Source organism: Tachysurus fulvidraco, chromosome 10 (genome assembly GCF_022655615.1).
Source record: "Tachysurus fulvidraco isolate hzauxx_2018 chromosome 10, HZAU_PFXX_2.0, whole genome shotgun sequence".
Taxonomy (NCBI): Eukaryota; Metazoa; Chordata; class Actinopteri; order Siluriformes; family Bagridae; genus Tachysurus; species Tachysurus fulvidraco.
In genome coordinates this window covers 5,422,811-5,428,810 of record NC_062527.1, presented here as the reverse complement: position 1 = coordinate 5,428,810, position 6,000 = coordinate 5,422,811, and the positions used below count along the sequence as shown (strand labels likewise).

At 38.2% G+C, this 6,000-nt stretch overlaps 1 protein-coding gene across 4 annotated transcripts in view; it reads left to right on the top strand.

Annotated features, from left to right (window-relative positions):
• Positions 1–6,000, top strand: part of chrm2a (cholinergic receptor, muscarinic 2a) — a 129,479-nt gene that overhangs the window by 89,852 nt on the left and 33,627 nt on the right. The gene's annotated exons all lie outside the window — the stretch shown is intronic.

Sequence of the window (6,000 nt, the reverse complement as noted above, 5' to 3'; positions counted from 1 at the left end):
CATGTACACTCTTTCATTGAAAAGGTATTCCCTAATAGCTGTGACCTCTTTCAGCAGGATAATGCGCCCTGCCACAAAGCAGAAATGGTTCAGGAATGGTTTCAGGAGTAGGATGTAGATTTGGCCTCCAAATTCCCCAGATCTCAGTCCAATCAAGCATCTGTGGGATCCATGGAGGCCCTGACTCAACTTACAGAACTTAAAGGATCTGCTGCTAACATCTTGATGCCAGATACCACAGCACACCTTCAGGGGTCTAGTGGAGTCCATGCCTCGATGTGTCAGGGCTGTTTTGGCAGCAAAAGGACTAGCACAATATTAGGAAGGCGGTCATAAAGTTATGCCTGCTCGTAGTACGTACTGTATACACTGGGTTTCCTGTAGCAGGGACTCGAGTTGCCCAGGACACCGTGGGTCCTGAGGAGTTTTAGATCATATTAGTTTCATCTGACTGAAATTCAGCTGACGTCCCATTCATTCTCTATAAGCTTCTCTATCTTGATAGTATTTCTGAAAATGTGCTTTTACATCACCGCGTTATGCATCAGGACCCTACTAATGCTGTGGTTTTTCTATAAGGTCAAAACAGGAACATTAGGTATAAAATGTCAGCGCTTCAGTATCAAGCAAGAAAATGATGTACTCACCTGACATCTTACCTTCTGTGAAATGTACTTACGATGCTTGTGAAATCGAGCTCCGTTTGTATTACAATGATTATGGAGCCTCTAATTCCAGTACAGCTTTTTATTTATAAAGCCCATGATTGATTCTAGACGAAGGAATTACCAACCGAAACCAAAGCGTTAATGTTAGTGTTTCCTCAAAGTACTGCGTGTGCTATCAGACAAAAAAGAAGATAATAACTTTCAGGATACAGAGCTCTTCCATGTAAAGTCAAAGTTGAATAAATCCTCTAATATCACCTTCATGTTTTGACATATAAGCTGTTCATAAATTCTCCAGCTGTGCTTTATAAAATATTGATGCACTCCATATTATTCAAGGCATTATGTACATAACCACTCGAGTAAAATGTCTCAAAGTCTGTATACATAATTGCCTGTAAATAGCATATTTATTCAGTTCATTTTTACCTCCTTCTCTTCCCGACTACACACTCTCTCTGTCTCTGTCTCTGTCTCTCTCTCTCTCTCTCTCTCTCTCTCTCTCTCTCAGCAGTGATCTCCTCCAAAGTGCAGGCTTAAAATTAAAACGTCCATTTCACAAGTTGTCTTCTCTAAGAACCCTGAAAGCCTTTAATTTAATAGAAATATCTTTCCCGTCCTCTACTTATTAGACTTTGAGCTATCAGAGAAATGTTAAAGGACAAAAAAAAAACAACGACAGAATAATGTATTCACCTACTGCTTTGTGGCTTAAGTTTGCAACGAATTCTGTCCCATGTTTGTGACTTTCAGAATGTCCGAGCAGAAACAACAGCGTGAACATATGGTTGGATATTTTGTGCTAAAACACTGCAGAGATTTGTCTCTGTGTCCTTGTCTATTTGTTCTGGACATTGACTTGTGACTGTATTAGTATTAGCGACTGGATAGCAGCCAATCTACCACCTTTATCAAATTCAACCTGCTTCTCTCTCTCTCTCTCTCTCTCTCTCTCTCTCTCTCTCTCTCTCTCTCTCTCTCTCTCTTTCTCTCTCTCTCTCTCTCGCTCGCTCGCTCTCTCACATATTTACACAGCATTAACAATCAGGCTTAATCTGTTTATTGTAAACGAATCCAATGCACAAGAACAAGCTTGCTATTATTTTTCTGACAAGTTTTCATATTAAGTGTCCTTAATCTCCCCTGTATTCATTCAACCAAGCTCCAGGTTTACCTTTTCAATCCTGAGCTCAGATTACTGTCTTTATGGAATTTCACACGGGTCCGTGTACATTTCCTTTACGTTCTCCAGGATCCTGTTTTAGCATCCCACTTAGTAAAGTGGTGACTATAAATTGGCCCAAGTATTTTAATACTAAGGGTGAGAAAAGTGAGAAATACAGCACAGTATACTTTACACCTTTATATACTTTTAGTATTCTTTTCCATTTCCAGTGACACGTAATTTAGTCAAACACTTGGCTTAATCTGTCTAGGAAGCTACTGAGTCCCGCAGTAAAGAAGCATCACTGACACAAATCCCCATTCTGATGGGATGGATGCTCAGGCGCATAGGAGTGTGAGGTAGGCATTGCCGCAGGCTGATCACCCACTCCAACACAAAGCAGTTTTTACCAGGCTTACTAGAGACAGAGGGAGAAAGAGAGTGAAAGAGAGAGAGAGAGAGAGAGAGAGAGAGAGAGAGAAAGAGAGAGAACATTAACGCCATGCATGCTAAAACACATTAGCAGTGCCTTCAGCTGATCTGACAGGCACATCTTTCTCTTATCTCTCTCTCTCTCTCTCTCTCTCTCTCTCTCTTTTTTTTTCATTAATCTACATCATTCCTATAGAAGATTACCTGTGAATCATTTTATGGGCATTAATTAACTACATTATACCACAGATCATAAAATGGAACTAAAAAATAGACGTCTCACCCAGTCTTCATGCCTGCCAAGAGGGTGAAGGTAATGTTTATTAACATCTACGCGACAGTGCTTTGATTATGCTAGTGTCACTCCATAGAGAGAAAGAAACCACGGCGGGCTGTCCGTCAACAAAGACGTACGTCACTCTCGATACGTTTTCTGCGGCCACGGACAGTTTGACAAGTGCGTAACATAGACTCTGACAGCTTAATGCTGGAAAAGCAAGATACCAATTCAAAGCTAGTCAATTACAGCAGCTTAAAATAAAACCGGGGGAAAAAAAAAAGAGATCAGTCTAATTCTAAAGAGGTTTGCTTTCCTCCTGGGCTCCACGCTTGAGAAATGAACTCTAACATCAACATTTTACTGAACTGCCAGCTTTCAGTTTCTGTGCCAAATGGGATGATATAAATTATGTAAATTAGAGAATTGGAGAGGAAAAAAAAAAGCTAGTTAGTATATGGTGTGTGTATAATTGGTGCCGGAAGAGAAAGAATAATAATTGGACATGTGGTTTGGGAACGGCTAAAAGCCAAAAAATCAGATTCCACTGCTGATTTGTAGCCTTTTGGCCCTTTAAAAAACTTTGATGACATGAAGATCTTGAGAATTAGCTGAGTGGAGAATATCATTGAGCTTTAAATAGATTTTTAAAGCTTAACAATCTACTGTTGAGCTCAAAAATACATGCTTTATTTCATTTTATATCAAATCATCCATTTACTCTCACTCACTCATTTTCTACCGCTTATCCGAACTACCTCGGGTCACGGGGAGCCTGTGCCTATCACAGGCGTCATCGGGCATCTAGGCAGGATACACCCTGGACGGAGTGCCAACCCATCACAGGGCACACACACTCTCATTCAATCACACACTACGGACAATTTTCTAGAGATGCCGATCAACCTACCATGCATGTCTTTGGACTGGGGGAGGAAACCGGAGTACCCGGAGGAAACCCCCGAGGCAGGGGGAGAACATGCAAACTCCGCACACACAAGGCGGAGGCGGGAATCGAACCCCCGACCCTGGAGGTGTGAGGCGAATGTGCTACCCACTAAGCCACCGTGTCCCCCATCATCCATTTAATATATCCTTAAAATACATTGCTGATTAAATATAATATACGATATCGTTACTTCTTTAATAATAAATACGAACAAATGGCCTGGTTTCAATCATTTACTCATTTAAAATGAATTCTGGTGATCCAATGCAACCGGGACAGGATACAGTCCAAGCATTGAACTGAGCAGTCGAGTCTCTTACTGGCTCTCTTGAGATTTTTGTCATCTTCTCCAAGCACTAATCATAGCCAAGGTACTACTACAACATAAAAATATCCAAAAATATTCTTATTTCAATATTGGGAAAGATCCTGTTCAAGACTGAGACAAGCAGCAAGAAATAAAGCTAAATAAAAAGTAAGAGGCACATTAAAAAAATATCCGATTGAGATTCACACACACGGATGAAGCTTATTAGATTTCATACATTTTACCAGAAGTAGAACTCCACTGCATACGTATACTTACATTCATCTTCATCGAGACTGAAGTGACGGAAGACAATGATGGATGACTCTTTAACTAACTTAGGAACACGCACAATAGAGCATACCCAGACCTGACCGAGGAACCCAAAGAGGTTGAACCAAGAAAACTCTGATGCTTGATCTTTTAAAATGCTCCATAATACGAATACATAATACGAAGGCTTCAGTCGAGTCGAAACCTTGTTAAAAAATAATCTATAATCCTGAATGTTTAAAGTGTAAAAACGTGTTCATCGAATTCAAAAGCCTGCTCCCAGATGAATCGGTAGTCAGTTCGATTAAATAGGTTTTCTTTTTTTTTCTCCATTTTGTGAACTCTTGCAAAAAAAAAAGAAAAGAAAAAGAAAAAAGTAATTCAAGTAAACTAAGTTTAATTTACAATTTGGTCATTCATTAAGTCATTCGAATAAATTCACAGATTTGTGTTTGTTCTGTTTACTGAACCACTGAATATTTTAAGAAAGAAAGAAAGAAAGAAAGAAAGAAAGAAAGAAAGAAAGAAAGAAAGAAAGGAGGAAAGGAAGTAAGGAGAAAAGAAAGAAAGAAAGAAAGAAAGAAAGAAAGAAAGAAAGAAAGAAAGAAAGAAAGAAAGAAAGAAAGAAAGAAAGAAAGAAAGAATGGAGGCAATGAAGTAAGGAGGAAAGAAAGGAGGAAAGAAAGAAAGAAAGAAAGAAAGAAAGAAAGAAAGAAAGAAAGAAAGAAAGAAAGAAAGAAAGAAAGAAAGAAAGGAGAAAAGAAAGTAAGGAGGAAAGAAAGAAAGAAAGAAAGAAAGAAAGAAAGAAAGAAAGAAAGAAAGGAGGAAAGAAAGAAAGAAAGAAAGAAAGAAAGAAAGAAAGAAAGAAAGAAAGAAAGAAAGAAAGAAAGAAAGAAAGAAAAGGCTCAGTTTAGTTGATATCTATCTATTACATATAGACACCACTTTTTTTCGTTTTCATGCTAATTAGCCTGCGTTGGTGAGCAGAGCTGCCAGTTATAACATCCACCTTGTATTTCAGGAACATTCTGCAAATCAGAAATACACACAGTTAACCTGTTAAAATGAAATGACAGGGAAAAAAGAGAATAAGTCATTTTTTAAAGTCTCTGTAAATTGAGCAAACCTGGCAACCCTGTCCGTGAGCTTCAGCCATCGGTTCTCATAAACACACACACACCTAGTATGAAGCTTTCTTGCTAGCTTCCTATTAAAATCTATTAAAAATGTAATTATCTGAATAATTTATTCATACTCAGTTACCTGCTGCTCAAATGGCATGTTGCCAAATATCCAATTTAGTGGAATTCAAATAAACGATTACACTTTTCATCCATTACATACACCATAAAATGCCTCGTTTATAATAACGTGTCCAAATAGGACCAAGGTGAACTTTTATTAATATTAACTATTATTTATTCTTCAACCACTAGGTAATAAATTTTCCTCCAAACATTTACATCTGAACCTGAGGAAGTTTTACAAACGTACATGAATATCTGACCAAGAAGAAATTGAGTTTTTTGTGATTTTGTGCTTTATGTATTATTTATAGCTTTGTAGCCTGCAGCAGCACTTTACAGCAGATTTAACAGATCTACAGTTGAACAAGATGGCAGATGGCTAAAGACTGTCATCCAATTAGGTGACTAGCTTGAAGAAAAGCATAACCTGGCATGCAAGAAAGTGAGGTACTCATTTAAAATAGCTCTTTTTTTTGCAGAATGTTTCAACCCACTGAGCTAGCACTACACCCAAAACACTAAGTAACTAGGACAATCTACACGTCATAGATAGATAGATAGATAGATAGATAGATAGATAGATAGATAGATAGATAGATAGATAGATAGATAGATAGATAGATAGATAGATAGACAGACAGACAGACAGACAGACAGACAGACAGGCATTAAAAGCAACGAA